The sequence below is a fragment of the Canis lupus genome, chromosome 23, assembly GCF_003254725.2.
Source record: "Canis lupus dingo isolate Sandy chromosome 23, ASM325472v2, whole genome shotgun sequence".
In the NCBI taxonomy this organism is placed as follows: Eukaryota; Metazoa; Chordata; class Mammalia; order Carnivora; family Canidae; genus Canis; species Canis lupus.
In genome coordinates, this window is record NC_064265.1 from 45,239,031 (window position 1) to 45,257,747 (window position 18,717).

General features: G+C 39.0%; 1 long non-coding RNA gene across 1 annotated transcript in view; it reads right to left on the minus strand.

Annotated features, from left to right (window-relative positions):
- The window catches only part of LOC112652613 (uncharacterized), a 31,192-nt gene extending 19,080 nt beyond the window's left edge, over window positions 1-12,112 (minus strand). Inside the window, exon 1 of the long non-coding RNA XR_003131597.3 lies at window positions 12,012-12,112. This is a non-coding gene — a long non-coding RNA (uncharacterized LOC112652613). The remainder of the gene's footprint in view (window positions 1-12,011) is intronic.
- Between the last annotated feature and the right edge of the window lie 6,605 nt (window positions 12,113-18,717).

Genomic DNA, 18,717 nt, shown 5'->3' on the forward strand with positions numbered 1-18,717 from the left:
GACTAACCGGCACCTGAAAGGTGGCTCAACATTCTTAGCCATCAGGGAAACGTCAGTTAAAACCAGAATGGGAGGGATCCCTGGGTGGCGCAGCGGTTTGGCGCCTGCCTTTGGCCCAGGGCGTGATCCTGGAGACCCGGGATCGAATCCCACATCGGGCTCCCGGTGCATGGAGCCTGCTTCTCCCTCTGCCTATGTCTCTGCCTCTCTCTCTCTCTCTCTCTGTCTCTGTGACTATCATAAATAAATAAAAATTAAAAAAAAAAAAAAACAGAATGAGATACCATTTCATACCCACTAGGATGCCTAAAATCCAAAAGACAAATAATAACAAGGGTTGGTGAAGACGCTGAGAAACAAGAGCCCTCACACACTGTTGGTGGGAACGTAAGATGCTGTGGCTGCTTCGGAAAACGGTTCAGCAATTCTTCAAACAGTTAAACATGGGATTATCCTATGATCCAGCAATTCCACTCCTAGGAATAAACCCAAGGAAAAAAAATGTATATTCACTGTCCATACAGATACTTCTACACAAATGTTCATAGCAGCATTATTCATAGTGGCCAAGAGATGGAAGTCAACTGATGGATGGAAAAGTAAAGTGTGGTGTATCAAACAATGGAATCTTTTTTTGGCAATAAAAAGAAGTATTGGTCTATCTGCTACACCACGGAGGAAACTTGAAAACATGCTGAGTGAAGGAAAGGGCCGCAGGCTGTGTGATGTCATTTATATGAAATGTTAGGAACGGCCCATTGCCTTCGAGTCCTTTCTCTTCACATTTCAGAGCTCAGGTAGTGAATGAAATTTTGGAATTGCCTTCCGCTAGGCCAAGCCATTCCGTTTCCCCTCAATCCAAACCGACTTCTTTGCTGCTCGCTGGGCCCCTTTCCCCTATGTTTGCTCTTTGCCTCCACCTGCAGAAAAGGCCAACCCTGTATGTGTTTGTTCAGTTCAAGACTAGAGCACGCGTGGGGTTCTGATTCCCAAGCTGGCCAGGAGGCAGGCGCCGAGGTATCAGAGAGGTCCTGAGGTGACAAACAGGGCACACGGAGCTTCCAGGGGACGGGCTGGGTTATGGAAACAGTGGTGGGCCCCACTCAGTTTTGGAATATCGTTCCTGAGGTGTCGGAATTGATCTGAGAGTGTTTCCCCTGTGGCTGAGGCCTCCTCCTTTTTCCAGTTGAAGGCTTATCAGGAAGACGGTTGGGAGGAGACAGGCTGGAGAAGCCAGGGTCTATGAGGCCTCTTTACAGAGATAGGTGATTCAGGTGCCTTTGCTGTGTGTGGGGTCCCCCCTCATTATTCCCTGGTCATGCCCCCTTTGTAGCATCACTGATGTCACACCTATACGTACAGCATGGAGTTAATCCCAGCTCTGTGACTATGACCATAAAACGGAAAAAATACTCCTGGGTTTAGCTCATGGGACTGCTACTAAAAAGACCCAAAGACATATTTTTGAAAGTTTACATTAAGAGAAATACCCTGACCACGTAGCATGTGTGAGAGCTTCACACACCGATAGAGGTCCCACAAATGACCCTTTTCATTATGTCATCGAAGTCTCCTAACACTGTGGTCCTTTATAAAGGCAGTGAAAGCCCTGCAACCACTTCCTCCAAAATGGGCCTTTGAAATGAATCTAAGAAGCTCCAAAAGTCCCATTCTGAGATCTGAAAATAAGCCAAGTCTAGGGGACAGTAATGTCCGGTAAAACTACTTTCACGTCGCATTAGACAGTGGCAGCGTCAAGATGTTTTATATCAAAGTATCTGAACAACACGTTACACTCGCCAGTTACCAGAGTATTTCCCTGCGGCCTGCACCATCAGCCAGACTTGGGATTTTGTTAAAAACGCAAATTCTCAGGCCCAACCCAGACCTCTCCCAAGCAGAAGCTCTGGGAGTGGAGCCCAGCACTCTATGCTTTAAGGAGCCCTCCAGATGATTCCAGAACACCCGCAAGTTGGAGAACCACAGCTGTACCCAGTGACCTCTGGGTATAATCGATGATCCAACATTTCAAGCATCTGCTTTCAGCTCACACCCACTGGACACAGACTCTCAGACTCTCTCTCCTAGTTCCCTGCCAAAGTATCTGCTCTGCAGTTTGGATCTCAATTCAAAGAGATTCAAGTCACAAACCCTGGCTTATTTTATTTTCTGTCAGCTTCATTCAGACCATCAGCAGTACTGCGGTGGAGGGAGATGCCATCTTGGTCACCTTGGGGTCTGTCCCCTTCCTGAAGGATGCAGCTCCTGAGAAGCGTCTATGGAACTGGAAATGGGTCTCACTTTCAGTCCATCACAACCCCACTGATTCCCTCGGGGTCCTCACTGGCAGTGGGTCTGCTCAGGCTCTCAGCAAAGCACTGAGCCATCTCCTCCAAAAGGGTCCTTGCCAGCCCGAGGGACCCCAGGGAGCCGTGCCTCTGGGCACTCCCACCCTCCTGAACCCCTGGCTCTATTGCTCCTCTAGGCTCTTACAAAAGAACTGAAGGACATTGACTTCTGGTTGCTTCTGCATTTAATCCTGCAAGAATCCCTGAAGCCCCAAAGCCCTAAGGACCTGAAATTCAGAGAGAACAAACATGATTTTAAAACTCCATATATTTTCTTGCCATAGGTATTTCTCACTATCACGTAGATAGCCTGATATGTATTATTCGTTAGACGTCAAGGTTATATGCAAGGGCAGAATGTGGAAGATGGCACTCTAGGTCATAATTAGGATAACGATAAGCAAATGCATGTTTTTTTCTTGTGCTTTATTTTTGCTATTTAAAATTATCATTTTATTATTTGATCACAGTGATCAAAATATAAATAATTTTTTAAAATATGCAAATGACCCTATTCTGGTTAAAAAAAACAAAAAAACCAAGAGGGCGCCTGGGTGCCTCAGTCAGTTAAGTGTCTGCGTTCTGCTCAGGTCATGTTCCCAGGATCCAGGGATCAGGTCAGTATTAGCAGCAGCAGCAGCATCATCGTCATCATCATCATCATCATCATCAACATCATCATCATCAGACTCCGTGCTCAGCGGGGAGTCTGCTTCTCCCTCTCCCTCTGCCCCCGCCCCTGCTCGTGCTTGCACTGGCTCTCATTCTCAAACGAATATACAAAAAATCTTAAAAAACAAAAACAAAAAAAAAAACACCCAAGCTACTGGTATCCACATTTCTTGCCCATTTTAGTATGGCTATATCAGTACACGTATTATCTTACATCCTGCTCTTTGCACTTATTAATGATTTCTATGTTACCCTATAAACGTTCCTTTTTTTTTTTTTTCCTATAAACGTTCCTACATTAATTCACAGGGTCTGCAGGAAACTGATTACAGTCGGCACAGATCCTTCGACCTCATAATTCTGCCCCTCGGAATTCTACTTCACACGCGTGTTCAGAGCAAACTTAACAGTCTTCTCTTGTCAATTTTTCATTGCTCCCCCCATTTAAGAAAACGGGATGCCTCCACATTTGACCCTATCCCCTATCTCTTCTACTTGAACTACCACTGGCCTCTGTCAAGTGCCTCTCTGAGCAGGACGCTGCTGTTGGCCCACAGACAAAGGCATAAAATCAGTGAAAAGCAGTGCCCACTGCTCTCCCATTGTTGGAGGAAGAAGTCATCTCTCCTGACTTATCCCACCCCACAAGGATTTTTCATCCCTGGAATTTCTTTAGAGTTCCCAGGGCTGGGCAGGAAGGGTGACCCCGCAGTGCTTTCAGCCCTCTGGTAATAATATAGGAGCCAAATCTGCTTAATCCTCCTTCCTAGAAACAGAATCATAGGGTCCAGCCCTGAAATCTAAAGGAAAACCCTGAATGCAATTTCATCTCTCAAACTCCTATCATGGTTTTCAAAATATGCTTCACAAGGAATGGTTTAGACTAGTAGGTGGATGGAGAATGCAGTGTCTGTCCCCAGAACCTAAAGTATTTGTACCCTGTTCATATTCTATAAACCAACAATTGCCCCCCTGCTGCCTGTCACCCACTCTTCTATAAATAAAGAACCTGATATATTAAGGTCCCAAGATTGACTACAATCAAATATTTATTTGATGTATTCTATTTTCTCAGAAATTTCAGGAGGACAATGGAAGAAATATTAAAGGAATTCCTTTTCTTTCTTTATCCCTGACTCCTACCCTCAAGTTAGGTTCCGTCGACTGAGCAAAAGATTGAAGACATACTGCTGGTGGTTTTATTATGAAGATAAAGAAATCATTATGAAGGTAAGGTCTTCTCTGCAAAATTACTCTTAAAATCCAAGGTTGTGTTTAACAAAATTTATTCATGACACTCATCAAAGAACAATAAGGTAGACTTTATTTCGGACCATTTCTACAGCTGTAGGGACCACTGAAATGGGGTTTTGCAGGGGGCCAGAGAGTTCAAGCTCCGCTCCAAATACAGTTTCCTCCAAATAAGGGAAAGTGGGAATTTATGGCCAAGTATGGGGTGGGAAGCAGTCAGTGAATGGAAAATTGCTAAGAGGAAACATCAGGGGTCAGGGGGACTCTGGCTAAGCCTACTTGGCAGGATTCTTGCTGAAGGGAGGCTGGGTAATCAGACATCACGTGGGGGATGGTGGAGGCCAAGGAACCCAACCCCATATCAAGGATAGGGGATTTGGCCAAACTAACTTAGCAGGACTCTTGCTAAAATTGAACAATGAAGAGGCAAACACAGGAGCCCAAAAGTCATATGCTAGCTGAAAAGAGATATCTTAGTCTGAGCTGCTACAACAAAATATGTCACAGTCTAGGTGGCTTACACATTTATTTCTCCCAGTCTGGATTCTGGGAAGTCCACGATCAAGGTGCCAGCACATTTGGTGTCTGATGAGAGCTCAGTTTCTGGTTCAGAGATGGCCATCTTCTCAAGGTGTCCTCACATGGTGGAAGAGGTCATGGGACTGTCTGAGGCCTCTTTTATAAGAGCACTAATCCCATTCATTATAAGAGCTCTACCCTCCTGTCCTAATCACCTCCTAAAGGCCCTACCTCCTAATATCATCACCCTGGGGGGTGGAATTTCAACATCTGGATTGCAGAGGATGCAGCATGCAGTCCACAACAAGACACTTGAGAGGAGACTCAGTAAAGAGAGACTGGCAGTTTTAAGAATATTTGGAAATAGCAGAAAAGATGATTGGGATTCTTCAAGGCAAAACTAAGCCCTATTTAGAGCCCCCTTGTGCAGGTAATCTGACTCCAGCCTTTCACTGCCCCTCGGCTCTTTTACAGCTCTAAACCCGTGGACTAGTGATAGCTGGGCAAAGTAGGTCTTGTCTATAGAAACGCAAACATACTCTGCGGATGTTTGGGATTGATTTCCCTCCCTTCCATGGAAAAAGCCAGTTTTCCTGTTCATTTGTAAATTCATTTCAAACATTGCCTTATTCCATATAAATTTGTTCTCATTTGACTTCTTTGAACTAGTTAACATCCCACTGACTACTTCATTAACAATAAGTTGAATAAGTCTTTAATATGTGCTCATATTGTATCTTCATGAAAGTTCTGATTTTAGCCTTTTTATCTAATTTTTATTTAAAGTCTTTTTCTTCTTTAAAGATTCTATTTATTTATTCACGAAAGGCACAGAGAGAGAGGCAGAGACAGGGACAGAGGGAGAAGCAGGCTTCCTGCGGAGAGCCCGATGCAGGGACTCGATCTCAGGACCCCAGGATCACACCCTGAGCCAAAGGCAGAGCTCAACCACTGACCCACTCAGGTGCCCCAATTTTTATTTAAATTCAATTAATTAACACACAATGCATTTTTAGTTTCTGAGGTAGGGGCCAGTAATTCATCAGTCTTAAATATCCTGTAACACAGTCCAGTCTCTCATTTCCAAAAAGAGGACTAGAAAAATCTACCCTTCCAATCAAAGAATTTCTAAATAAACTATAAAAATAATCCAATACATTTACAGGCTATAAGGGACCTGGTTCCACATGGGCCACATGGGTGAAGGAGGTAGAGGTAAATACATTGAGCCCTTTAAAAGGGATCCCTAAGGGTGAAAGAGTGGATCAGAATGAAATTTGTCTACCAACTCAGGCAGATTTCAAGGAAGTTTGTCTTCGTTCTGGACTCAAAAACATGACTAAAAAGACAAACTGAAGCAGAATAAAATAATTATCTTTGAAATTATTAAAAATATTTTTAAATAATCAAAACTAAATAAATATTTATTAAAAACAGGCAGATTGAGGAGAAAATTTGAGAAAGAATTAAATAGAAATTTTAGAAGTAAAAAAGAAGGGGTGCCTGGATGGCTCAGTAGGTTAAGCATCTACCTGTGGCTCAGGTCATGATCTCTGGATCCTGGGATCAAGCCCCATGTTGGGCTCCCTGCTCAGTGGGGAATCTACTGCTCCCTCTGCCTCTACCCCCAGGCTTGTGCTCTCTCTCTTGCTCACTCTCTCTCTCTCAAATAAATAAATAAAATCTTTAAAAGGGGAGGGGGTCACCCGGAAGTCTCAGTGGTTGAGCGTCTGCCTTTGGCTCCCGTCGAGACCCTGGGGTCCTGGGATCGAGTCCCACATCAGGTTCCCTGCAGGGAGCCTGCTTCTCCCTCTACCTATGTCTCTGCCTCTCTCTGTGTGTCTCTTATGAATGAATAAATAAAAAAATCTTTAAAAAAAAAAGAAGTGAAAAAGAGTTCTTGAAATAAAAAAAATATATTAACACAACTGATAAGTAAAAAAATCCATTAAACAAAACTAAAGAGATAATTATCAGGCTAGAAGATAGATGTGAGAAAATGATCTAAAATATCACAGAGAGATAAAACGAGGTAAAAGATAAATACAGAGAGAAAAAGAAAAGGGATTATGACCAAAAAATGAGGAGACACAGAAGATAGTGTGAGAAGGCTAAGCATCGTTGGAATAGGAATTCTAGAAGGAAAGAATGAAGAGAGAGAAATTTGAAGAAGTAAATGGCAGAAAAATGTGTAGTCTTGGTTAAAAGACATAAATGCCCAGATTTAAGGATCATTCTGATATGGAAATCAGGAAAAAAACACTGTAGTGAAACTGGAAAACACCAAAAACACAAAGAAAGTCTTTTGAGACTTAAGATCCCTTAGAGAAAGCACATGTACCTCACAAAGAAAGAGCAATGAGCTGAGAGCTGACTTTACAAGAGCAATGCTAGAGTGGCCAGATGATAGAACACTGTCTTCTGACTGTGAGAGGGAAATAAGTGTCACTGTGGACATCAGAAACCAACTCATTCGAGAGAGAAGAAAAATAAAAACCTTTTCATATAAACGAAAAGAGAATTTATCACTCACTGTTAATTGCTGAAAGAATTACAGAGGGATGTACTTCAGGAAGAAGGAAATGGAACCCAGGAGGAATGAGATGCAAGAAAGAACAGTGAGCAAAGAAATTGATAAACATGGAGCAGTGTAAAAACACGCTCATCAAAAAACAATAATGAAGGGATCCCTGGGTGGCCCAGCGGTTGAGCGCCTGCCTTCAGCCCAGGGCGTGATCCTGGAGACCCGGGATCAAGTCCTGCATCCGGCTTCCTGCAAGGAGCCTGCTTCTCCCTCTACCTGTTTCTCTGCCTCTCGCTCTCTCTCTCTCTGTGTCTCCCATGAATAAATAAATAAAATCTTTTAAAAAAAAACAAAACAAAACAATAATGACTAATTTGGGGGGAAAGAAAAGCACAAGACTTCACTCTACAATATTAGCATAAATTATGGAAGAGGGAGATGACTGAAGTCAAAGCATTCTAAGGTCTTCCTTCGAGAAGGTAGAAATAAAGATTAATTTTAGACTTCATCAAATACACCAGGTTAAGTTTTCAAAGTGTTTGCTGAGACAACAGAAAAGGAAGATTTAACTCTGAAAAACGTGGAGTGGCGCAAATGGGGAGTAAGGAAGCCCTAATTGGAAGCTCTCCCCTACCAGGCACGCAGCCCCTCATGGCTGCTGCTCCTCTGGCACCAGGGAGGGAGTTAGAGACCCAGACCTCCATTGCAGCCCTGCCCAATAACAAAGGTGAAAAGAGGTGCAGAGGTCAGAATGAGAGTGGACCTGAAATAAGAGAAGTAGCCTTCAAGGACAAGGGACCAGTAGGCCCACGTGATCTAAATGCTGGGAAATGGGCAATGGGAAGCAATAGGTTTTGACAGTCAGAAGAAAATAAAAAAGAAAGGTGAGGATAAGAACTTCAGACATTGTATCAGTGAGTTTCCAAGACTCCTAGACAGCAGAGTTACAGGATTTTACACTGTATTGCTGATAAAGCCAGAGATGTGAAGGCATATGTTCAACCTCCAGGACAAGCTACAGTCAAAGGCCGGATCCTGGGGATGGTGCCAGAATCCTGTTTGACGATGGGGATGATGGTGAAGACACTGAGTGTATCCAAACTGAACTCCACATTTTACATTCTGGTCTTTCTGAGGGTTGGAATTTGGATGACACCCACGATCCATGAAGAAGCCTGAAACATTGCTGCCCTGAGCGAAGTTGGTTCAACAGATTGATCTTCGATGTTTGTTTTAAAGGATTCTGTTCCTTTAAAAATTTATGATACTAAATTAACTTCCAATCAAATGTTAACTTTGTTCTTGTATTGTAATGGAATTTACTTAGGCCAATATCCCACAACATCTGTCATTTAGGGGAAAAAAAAAACATACTACTAGTTTTCCTGCTGTGGCCACTTCACCTTGAGTCTATGGATGTTTTGAAGAAATTCTAGGCCATATAATTGTCATGGATTATGTATAAACCTTTCGTTTTGACTAGTTTGTCCACTGATCAGAGTCCTTCTGAATATTCTATTTACGTTGATGTTCTTGAGACTGATAAAATTTAAAGGAGGCAGAAATCTACATTTGATATCACAATACATGGATTTTTTCTTCATAGTTTAGTAGCTTGTGTCTTTTTCTTTTTTTTTTTACTAATTTTGATACTGCACACATTCTTTTCATAATCTTATGTTTCCATCATAGAGAAATCAACAAAAGCTATTTCCAAAAACAGTTTTGAGAAATTGGGTTTGTTAGTTTCGCAGTTGCAGAAATTGAACACTGGGTGGCACCCAATCATCAAAAATATTAATGTATTAGTGTTTTGGTTTGGTTTTTGGTGTTTTTGTTTCACTTGCTATGAATGAAAAATTTCACAAAAGGAACTACTTTTCTAACCTTTTATTAAGTATGAAGTTTAGAACTCCTCCTTTGGAAATAATTTCCAAGTCATAAAATATTGCAAAAATAAAAATAATATCCAAAACATACATATAGTCTTCACTCTGATTCACCTATTATTAACATTTTATACTATTTACTTTTGTTACTTTTTAAAGAAAAAAATTTTTAATTAAAAAAATTTTTTTATTATTTTAATTCCAACATAGTTAACACACAGTGTTATATTAGTTTCAGGTGTACAATATAGTGATTCAACAATTCTATACATTATCCACTGCTCATCATGACAAGTGTACTCTTTAATCTCCACCACCCAATTGGTTACCCTCTGGTAACCATCAGTTTGTTCTTTCTTTTTTTTTAAGATTTTATTTATTTATTCATGAGAGACACAGAGACACAGGCAGAGGGAGAAGCAGGCTCCACGCAGGGAGCCCGATGTGGGACTCGATCCCCAGACCGCAGGATCACGCCTTCGGCCAAAGGCAGACACTCAAATCCTGAGCCACCCAGGCCTCCCCTGACTTATTTTGCACTTGGGCAATATGCACAACATGCACAACCATATTGTTGCAAATAGGAATATTTCATTCTTTTTAATTACTGAATAATATTTCATTGTATCTACATATATCTTCTTTATCCATTCATCTATCAATGGACACTTGGGCTGCTTCCATAATTTGGCTATTGTAGATAATGCTGCTAAGAACATCAGGGTGCATATATCCCTTTGAATTAGTATGTTTGTATTCTTTAGGGAAATAGTAGTGCAAATCTTGGATTGTAAAGTAGTTTTATTTTTAACTTTTTGAGGAACTTCCATACTATTTTCCATAGTGACTACACCAGTTTGCATTCTCACCCACAGTGCAAGAGGGTTCCTTTCTCTTCACATCCTCACCAACATTTCTTGTTTCTTATATACCATTCACTTTTATCATTCCCTCTCTCCCCTTCTTTCTAATAAATCTATGTATGTATAGTTATTTTCCTGAACCATTTTCAAATAAGTTACATATATCATGAATCTTACCCATAAATATTTCAGTGTGTATTTCCTAGTAGGAATATTCAAGAGTCCTTTTTATGGTATTTATAGAATATTTATAGAGTATAAAAGATTAAAATAAAAATGTTATTTTTTTCCAAAAGTCTTATACACTGTAAGATACTTGTGTGTTTTATGTACACTTAAACTATGACTTAAAGGGAAAATAATTTCAAATAACTTCTACAAAATAAGTTTTTCTCAAATTTTCCCTAAGCTGGAAAAGGAGGAAGGAACTACAACTTAATGAAAAGATAGTCTCCAATTTCTGAAATAGAAGAGCCACAGGTAAAAATTATAATAAAGACAATTTTGTGCCACTAAGGTATATTTTACCCTTAAAAAGCCCCAGGAATCTGAAGTCCCAAACAATCCAACAGAAGGTAGGAATGGAAGTTAAAAGTAAGCAAAATAAAACAATGAATATGATGATAACAAAAGTTAAAACAATCAAAATCCAAGTATATGCTATTTAAACTAGACACAAAACATAATGCTATAGAAAGATTGAACATAAAGGGATAGAAAAAGACACTACACAAACAACATCCAAAACAAAGGTGAATGAAATTTTTTTACACACAAAATGAAATAAAATAGACTAAGTCAAAAAGCATTATTAGTATATATACTACATAAGGAAAAAAACTATCAAAAAGATATTCCTGAACTAAAATACACCTAACATATCCTCAAAATATTTAGAGTAAAAGTGTACAGAAACATTAAAAATTTACAGACCCATAAATTTTTACCAAGAAGTTAAAAAATTAATAAAAAACGTTCCTTAACAACATAATTAACAATTTGACCAAAGGAACAATATAGGACTGGCACCAAAAATAGAGAATACATTGATATTTTCCAATCCTATATATCACAAGGTAACTACATAGGGATACTGGCTAGGAATGTAAAATAGAATGGAAGGAAATTTGCTAATGTCCAACTGGATATATTCTTTGACCTCAAATCCTCACTTCTAAGAATTTATCCCAAAAATATATTTACACATCTGAATGCTGGGAAGATGGCAAAGGAGGACTCTAAGCTTGCCTCATCCCATGGATACAACTAGGTAACAGTCACATCAGTGTAAATAACCCAGAAAATGAGCTGAAGATTGGCAGAACAGACTCTGCAACTAAAGGTAGAGAAGAGGCCATATTGAAAAAGGTAAGAAGGGTTAAGATGTGGTTTGGGAGCAAAAGGGACCATGGCCATTCATGGTTGAGACACAAGCAGGTCTCAGAGAAGGGTGAGAAACAGACTATCATACCAGGGAGCCCACACAGGGAAGACAATTCCCTATAACTTTTGGCCTTGAAGGCAAGAAGTGCTGAAATTCATGAGTTCTTACAACCAGCAGAACTTAAAGCCTGGAACTTTATGAAATTAATGGGCTGTGGGAGAACCTAGAGGGCATTAAGAAGTGGGGTCCCCACCCTTAAAGGGACAGCTTCACAGCCAGCAGAGATACAGCATAGAAGCAGCAATTTGAAAAACATCTGTGGCGTGTGAGATGGAGAGTGATTTACTCATGTCTGCGCATTGCCCCAAAAAGCAGGGATCACAGGGAGGCCCCTCTGGGAACTAAAAAACTGGCAGGTGCCATTTCCCTCCCCTGCCCTGCAATGTGAGCACAGGGCCACCTGTAGGAACCAGTGCAGTGTGAACATTCGCTGCCTAATGCAAGCATTTGCTTGCTTACACCAAGCTCTGCCCCCCTGCACTTTGGCAGATCCACTCTTACCAGTCATGATTGCCTCAGTCCTGGCACTGCAGGCCCTCCCAGAAGACCAGCACAAATCTCACCAGCACTGTCTTCTGACCTGCCTTCTGCAGGACCTCTGTTTTGGCAACAATGGTGACAGGTCTCATATCATAAGAATACCAGTGCACACCTTGTGAAAATGTGCCCCACACAGCAGGGAGCAAACACTGCCCTCAATAGGCAAAGACAGCCTCTGCAGATGACTGAACTAAAGGATAGAGGCCAGGAATCAATAACAGTGTACACACAACACACAGAAGAGATACTCCCTGAATTGCCAGGTCTCAGGAAACAGGGGCTGCTACACTACAGGACACCATAGAACCTCTTCTTCATAAGGCCATTACCTTCAAAAGCAAGAGATGTAGCTGACTTTCCTAACACAGAGAAAGAGACACAGAGAGGTGGAGAAAATGAGGAGACAGAGGAACATGTCCTAAATAAAAGAACAGACGAAACCACAGCAAGAGACATAAGTGAAACAGGTGTATGTAATATGCCCTATAGAGAATTTAAAGTAACGACCATAAAGATACTAATAGGACTTGGGGAAAGAGTGGAAGACATCAGGGAGACCCTTAAAAAAAACATTAAAAAGAACCAATCAATGATGAACACAATAAATGAAATTAAAAATACACTTGATGGAATAAATAGCAGGTTAGAAGAAGCAGAGGAATGAATTAATGACCTGAAAGAGTAATGACAAGTAACCAAATTGAACAGGTGAGTGAAAAATATTATACAAAATGAGAATAGACCTAGGGAACTCAGCAACTTCATCAAGCATAATAACATTAGCATTATAGGGATCCCAGAAGAAGAAGTGAGAAAAGGGGATAAAAAATGTATTTAAAGAATTTTCATTTAAAGAAATGCCCAAATCTGGGAAAGGAAACATCCAGATCCAGGAGGTACAGAGATCCCCCAACAAAATCAATACAAGGAGGTCCACACCAAAATATAGTAATTAAAATGCCAAGAGGTAGTGATAAAGAGAGAATTTTAAAAGTAGCAAGAGAAAAGATAGTTACATACAAGGGAAATCTCATAAGACTATCAGCAAATTTTTCAGCAAAAATTTTGCAGGCCAGAAGGGAGTAGCATGATATATTTGAAGTGCTGACAGGACTTCCAAAAATATTCTATCCAAAAATATTCTATCCAGCAAGGCTGTGATTCAGAACAGAAAGACAAATGGAGAGTTTCCCAGGTAAAAGCTAAAGAGGTTCATGACCACTAAACCAGCCCTACAAGAAATGTTGAAGGAGACTCTTGGAGTGAAAAGGAAAGACCATAAGTTAGAGTAGGAAAAGTAGGAAGGGGGGAAAAAAAACACTAAATATATTTGTAAAAATCAGTCCAGGGACTCACGAAATAGAAGGATATATAGTATTGCACCATAACCCTAAGTGTGGGGAGAAGAGGACAAAAGAATGGGATCAAACTTAAGCACCATCAAGTTAATATAGGCCGCTTTATGAAGAAATGTTATATACACACCTAATGGCAACCACAAATCAAAAACCAATAATATATATGCAAAAAGAGAAAGAATTCCTAGTATATCACTACAGAAAGCCAACATATGGTGAGAGAAGAGGACAAGAAGGAACACAGAAATTCTACAACCTCAAATAATGAAATGGCAATAAATATATGCCTATCAGTAATTACTTTGAATGTAAATGGACTAAACCCTCTAATCAAAAGACATAGGGTGACTGAATGAATAAAAAAAATCCATCTAAATGTTGCCTGAAAGAGACTCAATTCAGACCTAAGACACATGCAGATTGAAAATGAGGGGATGGAGAAACTTTTATAAGCAAATGGATGTAAAAAGAAAACTGGGGTAACAATACTTATAGCAGAAAAAATAGACTTTAAAACAAAGGGTGTAACCAAAGCCAAAGAACACCACATAATTATTAAGCAGACAATCCAATAAGAAAATGTAACAATTGTAAATATTTATGCACCCAACATGCGAGTACCCAAATACATAAAGCAGCTAATAACAAACATAAAGGAACTAATTGATAGTAATACAATAATAATAGGGGACTTTGACACCCCACTTACATCAATGGACAGATCATTCAAATAGAAAATCAACAAGGAAGAGTGGCTTTGAATGACACAGTGGATCAGATGGATTTAACAGATATATCCAGAACATTCCACCCTAAAACAGCAGAGTGCACATTCTTTTCAATTGCACATGGAACATTCTCCAGAACAGATCACACATTAGGCTACAAAACAAGTTTCAACAAATTAAAAAAGAACAAAGTTCTACCATGCACCTTCTGACTATAATGATATGAAACTAGAAATCAAGTATAAGAAAAAATCTGGAAAGAGGAAAAATACATAAACGTTAAGTAACATGCTACTACACGAAGAATAGGTCAACCAGGAAATCAAAGAAACTTTTAAAAATACATGGAAACAAATAAAAATGAAAACACATAGGTCCAAAGTCTTTGGGACATCCATTCATGATAAAGATCCTCAACAAAGCAGGTCTAGAGGGGATATGCCTCCACAAAATAAAGGCCTTATATGAAAAACCTACAGCAATCATCATACTCAATGGGGTATTCTTTTCCCCTAAGGTCAGGAACAAGACAAGGATGTCCATTCTCACCATTTTTAGTCAACATAGTACTGTAAGTACTAGTCACAATCAGACAACAAAAAGAAATAAAAGGTATCCAAATTGGAAAGGAAGCCTTAAAACTTAGACTATTTGCAGATGACATGATACTATATATAGAAAACCCTGAAGACTCTACAAAAAAACTACTAGAATTGGTAAATGAATTCAGTAAATTCACAGGATATGAAATCAATGTATAGAAATATGTTGTATCCCTATATGCTAATAATGAAGCAGCAGTGAGTGAAACTAAGAAAACAATCTCATTTACAATTACACCAATAAACAATAAAATATCTAGGAATAAACCTAACCAAGGAGAAGAAAGCCCCGTACTTTTCAAACTATAAAACTATAAAAGATGAAAGAAATTGAAGATGACACAAAGAAATGGAAAGACATTCCACAATCATGGATTAGAAGAACAAACATTGCTATAGTGTCTATACTACCCAAAACAATCTACAGACGTAATGCAATCCCTACCAAAATACCAACAGCATTTTTCACAGAACTAAGAATAAACAATCCTAAAATTCGTATGGAACCACAAAAGATCCTGAACAGCCAAAGAAATCTTAAAAAAGAGAAACAAAACTGGTGGTATCACAATTCCAGACATCAAGTATATTACAAAGCTGTAGTAATCAAAATAGTATGGTACTGGCACAAAAATAGACATATAGGTCAATGGAACAGAATAGAAAACCCAGAAATAAACCCACAATTATATGGTCAATTAATCTTTGAAAAAGGAGGAAAGAATATATCGTGGGAAAAAGTCTCTCCAACAAATGGTGTTGGGAAAACTGGAGAGCAACACGCAGAAGAATGAAACGAGACCACTGTCTTACACTATACACAAAATCAACTCAAAATGGAGTAAAGACCCAAATGTCAGACGTGAAACCATAAATATCCTAGAAGAGAGCACAGGCAGTAATATCTCGGTGATCAACTACAGCAACATTTTTCTAGATATGCCTCCTAAGGCAAGGGAAATAAAAGCAAAAATAAGCATCAAAATAAAAAGCTTCTGAACAATGAAGAAAGCAATCAACAAAACCTACAGGCAACCTATTGAATGGGAGAAGATATGGGCAAGTAACATATCCAATAAAGGGTTAGTACCCAAAACATATAAAGAACTTTAAATTCAACACCCAAAATAGGAATGATCCAATTTCTTTTTTCTTTTTTTTTGTATATTTTTTATTGGAGTTCGATTTGCCAACATATAGTATAACACTCAGTGCTCGTCCCATCAAGTGTCCCCCGCAGTGCCCGTCACCCAGTCACCCCAATCCCCCGCCCACCTCTCCTTCCACTGACCTTTGTTCGTTTCCCAGAGTTAAGAGTCTCTCATGTTCTGTCTTCCTCTCTGATATTTCCCACATGAATGATCCAATTTAAAAATGGGCAGAAGGCCATGAATAGACATTTTGCCAAAGAAGAATGGCTAACAGACACGTGAAAAGATGCTCAACATCACTCATCTTATCATTAGGGAAATGCAAATCAAAAGTACAAGGAAAAAACAAAACAAAACAAAACAAAAAAAAGTACAAGGAAAAAAAATACAAAAGTACAAGGAGATATCACCTCACACCTGTCAGAATGGCTGGAATCAAAAACACAAGAAACAACAAGTGTTGGCAAGGATGTGAAGAAAAAGAATCCTTTTACACTGTTGATGGGAATGTAAACTGATATAGCCACTGTAGAAAACACTATGGAGGTTGCTCAAAACGTTAAAATTAGAACTACCCTACAACCCAGCATTTGCACTACTAAGTATTTCCTAAAGAATACAAAAATACTAATTCAAAGGGATACATGCACCCCGATGTTTTTAGTAGCATTATCTACAAGAGCCAAATTATGGAAGTAGCCCAAGTGTCCATTGATAGATGACTAGATAAAGAAAACGTGGTATATAGATACAATGGAATATTATTCAGCCATAAAAAATAATAAAATCTTCCCATTTACAGTGATATAGGTGGAGCTAGAGAGTATTATGCCAAGTGAAATAAGTCAGAGAACGACAAATACCATTTGATGTCACTCATAGGTAGAATTTAAGAAACAAAAGAACAAACAAAGGAAATAGAGAGAGGCAAACCAAGAAATAGATTCTTAACTATAGAGAACAAACTGATGGTCACCAGAGCAGAGGTTGGAGAGGGGATGGGTGAAATAGGTGATGAGGTTAAAGAGTACACTGATCATGATGAGCACTGAGTCATGCATAGAATTGTTGTACACCAAAAAAAAAATTGTTGTACACCTGAAACTAACATAACATTATATGTTAACTATACTGGAATTAAAATTTAAGAACTAAAAAAAATAAAAAATAAAATTTAAGAACTGAATGAAAATATGCATTTGCAAAAGGCATATACTATAAGGCAATTTATTCCAGTTCATTTTTTAATAGCAAGAGACTATAAAACAAATATCTATGAAAAGGTTTTTGGTTGAAGGTGAATAAATCATGGCACATCCTGATCATTCAGCTGTAAAATGAAGTGAGGAATATCTTTATATACTGATATGGCCTGATGCCCAGCACGTATACTTTTAATTTTGTCTTCCTTGTTATATTTTATTTATTTCTTTTAAAGATTTCATTTATTTATTTGAGAGATAGAGTGGGTGACAGCGAGAGTACACACGAGCAGAGGCAGACGGGGAGGGAGAAGCAGACTCTCCTGCTGAGCAGGGAGCCCAATGCAGGGCTCGATCCCAGGACCTCTGGATCCTGACCTGAGCTAACGGCCGATGCTAAACAAACTGAGCCACCCCAGTGCCCCATTCCTGGATATGATTTAAATGAAAAAAAGAAAGTGAAGAAAAGCATATGTGTATAATGCTACCATTTATCTAAGAAAGTAGATGTGATGCATATCTAGATAGGTAGAGGATAGATAGAATTAATGGAATAAAACAAAAACTCTTTTAAAAAAAGAGCAATTCCCACTCCTAGATATATACTGAAGAGAAAAGAACATCCATATGTCCACACAGAAACTTGAATATGAATGTTCATAGCAGAATTATTCATAATAGCCAAAAATGGAAACAACCCAAATGTCCATCTACTTATGAATGAGTAAACAGTTGTGCTATATCCACACAATGGAATATTATTCAGCCATGGAAAAGGAACACTGAACACATTATGCTAAGTGAAATTAGTCCATCACAAAAGGCCACATATTGTATATAATTCCATTGATCTGAGAAGTTCAGAATAGACAAACTCACAAAGAAACAAAGTAGATTAGTGATTGCCAGGGGCTGGGAGGAGTGGGGAATTTGAGGGGACTGCTAAAGGAGATTTCTTTTGGTGAAAGTGAAGTATTCTAAAATTAGTTAGCGATTGCTGCACAAGTTTTAAAATACACTAAAACCCACTGAATCTGTACTCTTTAAAAAGGATGAATGTTAAAACATATTAATTATATCTCAATTTTAAAAATTTACTTTATCAGTAGGCAGATGCAACAGAGTGGAAAGGGCAGGAATAGGAATGGATTTCTCTAAATATATTTTGTTCAATAGATTTAAGTTTAGAATTGTGTAAATATGTGATATATTTGTACAATCAAATTTAAAAATTAAAAAGGAACCCTTAAGGGTGTACTTCTGGCATGGCAATATTAAGACCTCTGTGTTCCCTCTCCACAGTGACATTGGTGGAAATCACTTTTAAATCTTCATTCTCTAGAAATGGTCATTAGGCCATTTAGCAAATGAAGAAACATTTATTCAACAAAACCCGCTAAAGCTTAGTAATAACAGTAAGAATCTGTGACATCTGAACCATGACCCTCTCCCTCTCCTTTGAAACTCAGAATGATGGAAACTCCATTCCAGATGGATACAGCCAAAAACACAGGGTTTTCCTTCTCCTACCCAGCTCCCACTCATGAGACAGAGACTCTATGTTGTGTTTGGCACACCAAAAGTACTGGGGTCTGATTCCTCTTGCCCCAGCTCATTCATAAAGCA